This window comes from Rousettus aegyptiacus, unplaced genomic scaffold, assembly GCF_014176215.1.
Source record: "Rousettus aegyptiacus isolate mRouAeg1 unplaced genomic scaffold, mRouAeg1.p scaffold_m13_p_14, whole genome shotgun sequence".
Classification (NCBI taxonomy): domain Eukaryota; kingdom Metazoa; phylum Chordata; class Mammalia; order Chiroptera; family Pteropodidae; genus Rousettus; species Rousettus aegyptiacus.
In genome coordinates, this window is record NW_023416289.1 from 18720608 (window position 1) to 18731035 (window position 10428).

General features: G+C 40.7%; 1 pseudogene; it reads left to right on the forward strand.

Moving 5' to 3' along the window:
* The first annotated feature begins 7256 nt into the window (after nucleotides 1-7256).
* LOC107513742 lies at nucleotides 7257-9861 on the forward strand (annotated as a pseudogene).
* Nucleotides 9862-10428: the final 567 nt, after the last annotated feature.

Sequence of the window (10428 nt, forward strand, 5' to 3'; positions counted from 1 at the left end):
GTGGTACATTTCTCATCTGAAACAATGCAAGTCAGAAGAGAATGAAGCAACAATTCTACTAAAACAACACAGTCAATCTAGAATTACAACATGATATATGAGCCTGCAAAAATGAAGATGAAATAAGGACTATCATAGATATATAAATGCTTAAAGAATACATCATCAAGAGAACTGTGCTACAGAAAATGCTAAAGAAATCTTTCATACAGAACGAAAATGATACCAGATGAAAGTATGTATCTATACACAAAGAAATTAAGGGCAACCAAAATTATATTTTCCTCTGCTTTTTTAATCTCTATAAAATTAATTAAATCTGTGTAGTAAAAAAAATAACAGCAATATATTGTGAGGCTTTAATATATTTAGAAGTTAAGTGTATGACAACAATATTATAAAGACCAACAGGGGAACAATAAAGTATGTATTAAGAAGGTTTTATGCTATACATGAGGTCATATAATATTACTTAACTTATAAGTTAAAAATGTATGAAAATGATGGAGATTTGTCAAAAGGAGATTCAAACAAATTGATGGGACTCTCACTTTGGGAAACTTTGAGCACCAAAATAAATCATGGTTGTATTTAGATTAGATCCCATTAAATAAATTAAGACTCCACGAGTCCATACTAATACCACAGACAAAAAAATAATTGGGGGAGAAAAGAAAGCTCTTCCTTCACCATGCCCCTAAACTTTTTACTTTCCTGATGTATAAAGTAGCCTTTTTACAAATGATATACATGGATGGTGTTGTGTAAACCCAATATAAATTCCACTTCCTGTTATAAATTGATAAGCTAGTTCCAATGAAATGAAAGGCTTATTAAACTCTACAGACAGCATACTTGATTGGAGGCATAAAACAAAATTTCATTTATATTTGAAAGTTTGCTTATTATTGATTTTATTGATTTAGAAACAATTCGATTTTATCTTTGCTTATATGTTTCTCATCTAAGTCTTTGACTTAATAATATGTCTATTTCTGTTTTGAAATCCAAGGAAAAAAAGCATAAAATTTTGATAAACATAACTCAACTGACTCTTTGAACATTTAAATACACGTATATGCTCAATGTAGTGAAGTTGATCTATTTGAGTTTTTAAAATCCAAAAATAACTGCTTATGTTGAAACTATCTGTCATGTTCTCCCTTTCTCATGATTGATAGAGATCATGTTTGTTGTTACTTCTCAAAAATAAAATAAAATTACTGTTCTCTTAGGACTAGCTCCAGAAATAACATAGAAAAGCCTTTGTAGTATTTCTTTCTTTATATCTTGTATCACATACACTGTAAAAATGGCCATTCCAGTAAAATATAACAAAAACTTTGGTTAATAAAGCCTTGCCATATAGGGATATATAAAAAGCTTTGGGTATGCATATTTTGGAAAAATGAAAAAGCTATCTCAGAAAATGATAAAAGAACTCTCTTTCTTTTCTTCCATCCTATTTATTGAATGCCAAATATGTGCCAGTATCTGTTCTAGATTTAAAATACAAATTCCTTACAATCAAGCTTCATATGCTGACCATCACTGTCCCATCTTTAAAAAATTCTAATGACATTTTATTGCTTGAATTAAATTTGGATTTTTAAAATAAATTTATAAAAATTGCTAAAGTGTAATCTATTTATTGAGACTAATAAACACTAGTAATATTAAAATAATTCAGGATGACTTTTGATAGAGGTTTTAATAAATATAGATTCTGGAATTTATTTACAGATGGCTTTTAGACATGACTTTGAAAATTATATTCAGATAATAAGAAAACTCAATAAGATCCTTACGAAGAATTATAGTAATCTTTATTCCCTCAGGAAAAGAAATTACCTGGTTTTCTCCATAGATCTATTTTAAGATGGAATTGCAAAGGATATAGACATGTTATCTGAACTGAAAGGCTGAACATTTTCAAGTTTAAGATTGATTATAAGTGGCTGCTACAAAACAACTCTGTAACAATATTATATGTAAAGAATATTTACATTTTCTTTAGTTTGGTTTTTGACTACAGAATCATTTAAATCTTTTTTCACCAACAAACACATGTCTATACATTCAATGTTTTATTTTTATTTTTGTAGAAGATCGAAAGAACAAGATGGTTTACTTAGTCACGGTAGTCAATACAATCCTAGAATAAAAGTATTAAAGTTTTCAAGATGAAATCACTGATCTTCTGATAGACCTTACCTTGCTCTTAAAGATATAATACTTCCAAGCCAAAAATACGATTCAATTTATTTGGTTATTATCTAGTAAATGTTATCGAAATTTTTATTATAATTAAAGATAACAACAAGCAAAAGACAACTAATCCAAAAGCCTCATGCTGGACTCTTAAGATAATTTCAAAAAGGATCAAAGCTAAAAACAAACAAACAAAAGGAAGAATATTTACTACCAAACTTCATTGAATAAATGAAGCTATATCAAAAAGATGAAAAACAAAAATTTAAAAAAGGCACTTGCCCCCATTCAATTACATAGAAAAACCATCTGAATTTTCAATTATATTCTAGCTTCTGAGACCCAGCAAATCCCTTATTTATTTATTCTGTTAATAACATAAATTTCTAAAAGCCTCATACATTTAGAGACCTAAATTAACAAGAAGCCATTATGATTATGTGCATGCATAAAATTTTATATATCCAGAGTGAAACTCCATTCTAACCTTCACAGCTAACAAAACAATGGGGGGTGGGGAGGGGAAGGCTGGAGACAGATGCACCCAGAAAGAAGAGAGCAGAACAGGTGAGAAATCTGCTTTAAACACAGAATAGTAGAAGGCGATACTGTCCCTGACTGATATAGCCCTAAGACCGCACCTTCAGTAATGAAGACGGAATCAACCGCATCAACTATTTGTAGGTCTGATTATGAAACTACTATCTCACTGAGCATTGTTAGACTGTGTGAAACAAATGTTCAAGTCTGGAACTCTATGCATGTATATATGTACATGTGTATGCATGTATGTATGTATTCAGCCTGGGGTGAGGAGTTAGGTAGAACATCTAAATTTGGGTAGTTCTTGATTAAAGTAGATAGAAAATTCTCAGGAACAGCACTGAACCTGTTCCTTATATCCAAAGGATTTTAGGAGTGAGCACTTATTTGGCCATTGAGCTACTTTTCAGGTGAATAATTTGACCCAGCTGATGTTAGTAATTCCATTTCTGCCCAGAGCTTTTATATATGCTATACTCTCTAAAGCAGCCTTTGTTACAGGTTGCTGTGGCTTAATTTGGGCCTCATTTCTCATATTTTCTCTCACTGCCCTGTCTAGAGACCCCAGCATCACTCCCACTGCAAGCACTCTCCCTCATGACTCTGCTTCATTTAGTTCATACAACTCAACACTATGCGAAAATACCTCAAAAAGAAATAAAGGAAAGAAAGAAAAGTGAAGAAGGGAGGGAAGGGAGAGGAGGGAGGAAAGGGAGGAGAGGGAGGGGAGGGAGGGAAGAAAGGGAAGGGAGGGAGGATAGATAGATAAAGGACGAAAAAAGGTCTTTGCTGAACTGCCCTCACCCAGAATGTAACCTCTTTAAGAGTAGAGATTTTTATGATTTTATTGAGTACATGCTCTCTACTCAACTCCTGTTAGGTGACTAATAAAAGTTTATTGAATGTATCACCCAGAATTTAGGGCAGGTTTTATTACAAAGTAACTTTTCCCAAATATAACTGAAAACATTTGTTGAGATCAAAAATGCCCAATTGGGTAACGAGAATCATGGGTGTTTTATTCTGTGTTAACCTAACTGTGAATAAAGGTAACGGACTACATGGGATATATATATATATATAAAACAGGTTCCAAAATGATTGTCTAGTTCTTTCTCAATAAGAAACTAGGAAGAACTGTAAGCCAATGTTATTGAGAAATTACTGCCCAGATCCTAAATAAATTTTCTATTCTTTTTCTGATCTCTCTTTTTCTTTTTAATGTGTTCGGAAGTATTGCACTGTCCGGGTATGCCCTACACCTGGTTTATTTCATGTTTCAGAAACCTTACCAGTATTGCCTATGCCTGATGTTACAATTGATCCAAAAATTCTTCAAGTTTCAAACGTTTATCATATGATTCCTACCCAAGTTTGCTCTACCAATATACTTTGCCACTCATTACTATGTATTCTTTCTAACCTAGTGTTTTTCAACTCTACTTGCACTTTAGAATCAACTGAGGAGCATTTAAAATTAATATTGCCTGAGCCCCATCCCAGGTCATTAAATCAGAATCTGTGAGGGTGGGGCTCCATTATATATTTTTTAAGAATTCTCTAGGTAATCATAATGTGCAGCCAAGGCTTAGACCTGCTGCTTTAACCTGAATGCATTTCCTCTCTCTCTGTCATGCCACAGTGATCATAATGTTTATATTCTACTCCTCTGGTGCCAACTGCCATTTCCTAGATAAATTCCAGCCAATAAAGAGTGCCCCATAGTGAAGAAACTTAAATACCATGATATGCCATGTATGTATGTATGTATGTGGCATTACCTATGTCAAGGTGTTTTATTTTCTAACAATTTACTAATACCTTCATACATTCCATACATTCATCTATCCATAAATTCATACATAATTCTGGGTCATTCAGAAATTATACTTCAGACAAGAGCTACCCCACATCTTTTCAGGAAAGATATTTCAAAAAATTGGCCTCTTCCAAAAAACGCTCCCAGGAAATTTCTATAGATAAATTCTTGAAAGAACCTTAAATGAGGATGCTTCATTATAATTGAAGAGAATTTGCCTAATATGCACATTAATGAGTGGAGAATATTTTATTTTAATTAGTAGTCTTCCTGTATCCTCTCAGCTCTTCTATTAGAAAAAAGTTTTTATGATGGAGACATTGCTTGTTATAATATTATTATTAGGCTATAGATAGGTAAAATATTGCCAACATAAACATATATATATACACACATACACACACGCATTTGTTCAAGATGTACTTGAAATGTGAAAATGGTAATACAAAAGAAAAGCAACTTAAAATAAATTTTGAAATAATGACACTAACAAAAAACTATTATAATAATGAAGGCCATTGAACTACCGCATACCCTCCATCCCAGTTCCCTTCCCTGGGGGTGGCCCAGAAAATCTACGAAATGTTTTTCGAAAAAAACTTCCCTACATATTTGCAAATACGTAGAGTTGCTATTTTGAACACAGTGTTTTGTTTGCTTGCTTTTGTTTTTTTAAAGCTCTTCCTCATCTGCTATGTGTAATTTCAATCCAGTGCCAAGATGTGGAGAGGCCCTCTGCCTCTGAAGCCTAACAATGCTCACTGTTGGAGCATTAAAACATGCTGGAAGCCCACAAGAAGAGCATAGCTTACAAGGGAATGCTAAAGAGAAACTGTGACATTTGTTTGTCCTTTACCTCTTTAAATGATACCTGAATGTTTTTAATGAAACATGAATTGTTGTTACAGAGATGGGAGGCCAGGTGTAGATTGTGAGGAGATGGAAAAATACCTTCAACAAAAGTTCTTTGGGGATAGAACTAAAACATCACATCGATAGTTTTTGTTGTTGTTGTTTTTCCAAGATTGCCTGAGCAAGATCACACTCTGCCTTCTCTACATTATTCTAGAGGGAAAGGATAAAGACCTGAGCAATTAACTGGGGACAGCGTGAAAGGGTGGAAGGAATGTCAGCAACACAGATAAGCGGCCGTTTCTCAGTGTGTGATCCGTGAATCACCTGTACATAAAGAACAGATGATGCTTGTTTAAGGCTGTGTAGGGCCTGACCTGACCTGCTGGTGCCTAATCTGAACTTTCAGCCTCCACAATAGTCCTCGGCTCAAGATGGCCACGGGAGAGAATTCTAGACTCACCTCCTCTCATGCGCAGACCAAATCCGCAAAAAAAATAAAAATAAAAAATAAAAAAAAGTCTAATTATTGTCTGAGCGACGCCTACACATCCTGAGAGCGACAGAAGGCCCTCTCCCGCCATAAAACCCAACCCCCCCCCCCAGGGCGCGCAGAGACCCAGACAGTCGGGAGGGAATTTAAACCGCGAAACTTGAGCGAAGGGTTTGAACCCCACACCCAGGCACCCCAACTTTTAAGACCTGTACCTGAAAAAGAGGAACCCTCAAAACATCTCAATTTAAAAACCAACGGGAACAGGGCTCCGGTCGAGGAGCCCCACAGGCCGTGCAACGCGCTGAGGGAGGCACAGCTTACAGGTCTGCGCGCAGACTTACCGGTTCCAGGGCTCCGCGAGGCCGCAGCAACTCTGGGGGTGCCGACTTTCTGTGAAGGAGGCTCGTTTGCTCATCTTAAAGCGTCAGCATTGGCCTGAGGGGCAGGCATCTAATTTCACACCCATCTAGGGGCCTAGGGCCTGCAGCACTGGCTTCCAGCCCCACCCGCGCAGCCGCCGCCAGCAGGCCCCACCTCTCGCCCAGGTTCCCGCGCAGGCGCCATCCATCGTGGGATTTTTTTTCCCACACCAATTTGGTGATTATCAGCCCTATTAAGCTACAAGAAAGATTTACTCTTATTGGGCTCAAAGCTTAAAGCCTTCATCGACTATTCTTGAAAACATCCAAAGTCGTAAATTGAAGGAGGCTGAAAAAAATGTAAATATTTATAACAACCATATGGAACTAATTCCTGTAGGTTCTACTAGAACAGACTTTACTTGACATTTTAAATTTAAGTGTAAGAGCTGGGTAAACGTGGAGTTAGCACAGGCCCTTCCCATTTTCCTGGTTGATCAGAAAAGACCCATGGAACGTTTTGCAAAAACGTCTCACAGACTTGTATGACTGGATCCATCTGTTCTTGTCACTTCGAGAAAGGCCATGCCTTGTTGATGGGGCAGTCTCCTGTGTCCCGAGGCCTGCATTGGGTATGATTCCTGGGACTGAGACCCTCCTGGCTCTCTCAGCGTCCTCCAATTCAACTCTGCCCACTCTTCTTTGTAACGACTGCCAGGGACCTTTGATTCACGAAGCTTCTTCCTGGGCAGAAGCTGCTGGGTTTTTTTTGTTTGTTTGTTTGTTTGTTTTGTTTTGTTTTTTTTTATAAATGCGAATTGCTACACTGCAAATTGTCAAATCAAATATTTTGCTCTCTGTCTCTCTCACTCTCTCTCTCTCTCATGCGCTCTCTCTTTCTCTCGCTCTTAAACTGAACCAAACCAAACCAAACCAAACAAATAAACAAAAAAGCCTTCTTGGGACCCTGGATGGAATGCATCCATCCCTTCCACCCTTCCCAGCCACCCCCTCACTGCTGCACTACCCCATCCAGTTTCCTCCTGCTGGTCCCTCTTCCCCCCTATTTGGACCACCTCCCTTCTCTCAACCTGACGTCCCTGGGCCCAATGGAGGGGCCCAGGTACTCCTGAACTATCTTCTCAGCAATGAGGTGAAGGACATAGTGCTCTAGAACTTGGCCACCATGACCATAAAGAGCCAGGGTATGTTGGAGCCATAGTTAAAAACCTGCTACAACAGGCCCACCAACCCCACCCAGATCAAGACCCTGAAGCCATAAGTGCTGACCTGATGAGTGAAACTAACATCCCTACTGTCCAATGGGAATTCCAGACCTGCATTCGCAGCATGGATAAGGACTCTGTGGCAGTTACAGTCCAAGCCACTGGACGCTGCTCTACTAACATAGGCTGAGTCTGTGACACCTGCCTTAATGGCCTGGCTCAGCTACTGTCCTACAGTGATGAGTTCTTGGTCACAGATTCAGTGGTCATCATTAAGCTACTGCATATGTATGTGGCACAGCATGGAAGATCATCAAACACTTGTCAAAGCTCACAGACAACTTCTAGGTGCCCACGGCCTAAGTCAGCATCCTGTGACTCATCGGCAAGTACTGAGTATGTCTCTAGGCTTGCACCTCATGCCCCAAGAAAAATGGCCAAGTCTTTATCAGCAGAGGCAGACACCATCAAGCTTCAAGTCATCCAGGCAAGCTCTACCTGACCAACTCTAAGCAGATGAGGCTGCTGACCCAGTGCGCACTGAGTCTGGCCAAGTACAACTGGAAGCTTCACGGCGGAATGCACTTCACCTGGCAGCTTATTTTTCCTTCAGAGCAGGGTGGCACCCTCAGCCACTGTGCCAAAGAGCTCTTTTGTGGCACCCAAACCAACTCCAGTCTTGGAGTCATCCTTCAAAGACCAGGACCACTTCTGGCTGCACTCACTGTCCCACCTGTTCAGTGCCAAAGCCACAGGCTACCAGGAGCTTCCAGACGGGCCAGAGGAAGCCCCAGATCCATGTGCGGGCAACATGGAGGTAAATGAATGGACTATGTGCTCAAATTGCTCAAATTGCAAGATGAAGGCAAGGAGAAACCCTTCTACTCAGACTGTGAGCGGGAGTCAGGCCCCGCAGAGTCAGCGCCCCGCCCCTCCCCCCCCCCCCCCCCACTCTCCCGTCCCTCCAGTGATTCCCACAGTAAGAGCAGCAGCTTGAGAGTCCGGCATTGAGTCCGATAATGAAGACCAGGATGAGGACGAGGAGAAAGGGAAGAACCGCAACAGTGAAAAGTGAGGAGGAAGGTGACAGAGGCTTAAGGAGAAGGCTCATCCTGGATCAAGGCAGCAATTCCAGCAGAAGTTCACCAGAGTCAGAGGGGAAGCTGGTGGAAACTGCTTCCGGGGGCGGGGAACCTCCCAGCAACAAAAGTATACCTGCAGCCAAGGACATCTCGCTGCTTAATCTAGAGGACTTCACCCCTCCCAGTGTCTAACTTGTGTCTCCCTCCATGGTTTTGTTCCGTCTGGCTGCTGACAGCGAGCCTGACACTCACAGACTCTCTCCTGTGCCCTCCTGCTGAGTTCAGTGTCCGTCCGGTATTGGGAGGCAGGGGCTGCTCTACCACGGAGCTGGCGAGGGGCTGGCTGTGGTCCCCACTTTCAGTCACCAACCTTTATCAGGGCCCCCCACATGGTATGGTGCACATTCCCTGGCAACTCTGATATGCTGATCAAGGACCTGCATGGGCACCAGCATACAGGGATTTCTCGAACTAGAGTCTGGCACCAGGAGAATCTGCCATTGCTGTAATGAGCATCAATTTCCACAACTCCGCCTAGGCAGCCAACTTCCAGCCGAGCACCCAAACCTAACAGTTCTATGTCTCCATTCAGCCATCCACTGAGGAGCTGACGGCTCTCATGTTCATGAGTGAGAATGAATTAAAAAGAAACTGGGACAGCTACCTGGTGTGAACTGACAGACGCCTGTCAGAGTGACCACACTGTAGTACAGGAAGTGACTGAGACCGCTGACCTGGGTCGTGTGTGGGACATCTGATGAGCACAGGGCTGCAGGGAGGACACTGACCAGCAGAAGCCTGGTCCTGCGGTCTTCGAAGCGGGGGACGCTGGAGGTGCCCAGAGGACAGTCAACAGTGTGAGATGGTGATCAGCAGCATGTGGTGAAGAGCATAGTGCAGGCGCTGACCCAGAAAATTCCAGGCTGTGTGACCTTTTTCACTGCCACCTTTCCCTCCCTTATGACATCTGGGCTTTTAGCCACATACCCACCTCCCCCGCCCCCCACGCCTTCTTTCTCTCTTTCTCTTTCTCTTCTATCAGATTCCTAACTCCAGTTAGCATCCAGGGGGGCTTCTCTCTCTCTGGTCATTACGAGTCTCTCCCACAAAACCTCCCCCATGGGATCCTTAGTGACCTGTGCACAGGGAGACTGCAGCTGCTCCTTTCCGCTCTCCCAGCTTTCTGTAGCTATTTATGTAGCAAAATCTCAATAAAACCTCTTTTTCCTAATATATATTATACACATACAATATATGACATTAACTAGCTTTAATGCAGTGATCATTTTGCAATATATAAAATATTGAATCATTATGTTGTACACCTGAAACTATTATAGTTCTATGTCAAAATTCTAACTCAATTTAAATTAATAATAAATTAGTAAATAAATAAATAAAATGTGTATTTCTGGGCTCTAGTTCAAGAATATCTGGGGGCGAGCCTAGAAACCTTCATTTAAAAAGTGTCCAATATGATTTTTAAAGCACAGCACAGTTAAAGGACCGTTAAGGTGTGACATAGACACTGCAGGCGGCCTTCTGCCCTGGGCTCTTCCACATCAGAGCGGCCCTTCAGGAGGGCCCTTCATAAACTGCGACTGAGGCGCCAGAAGAAATGACCTAAGAGCGAATGAACTGAAATCTCTGGAGCCGGCTTATTCTACAGCTGACAACAATCAACCAAATGAGCATGTACCAAGACACAGTCTAGCAGAGGCAATTCTGGAAACTCAAGGAAGAGTGAAATGTCTGACCTTATGAGGTTTATGATCTGATGGGGGACAAAGCTACACATCAAAGTCACATGAGCAGAAGAGAAAACCTAATCACCCTGATG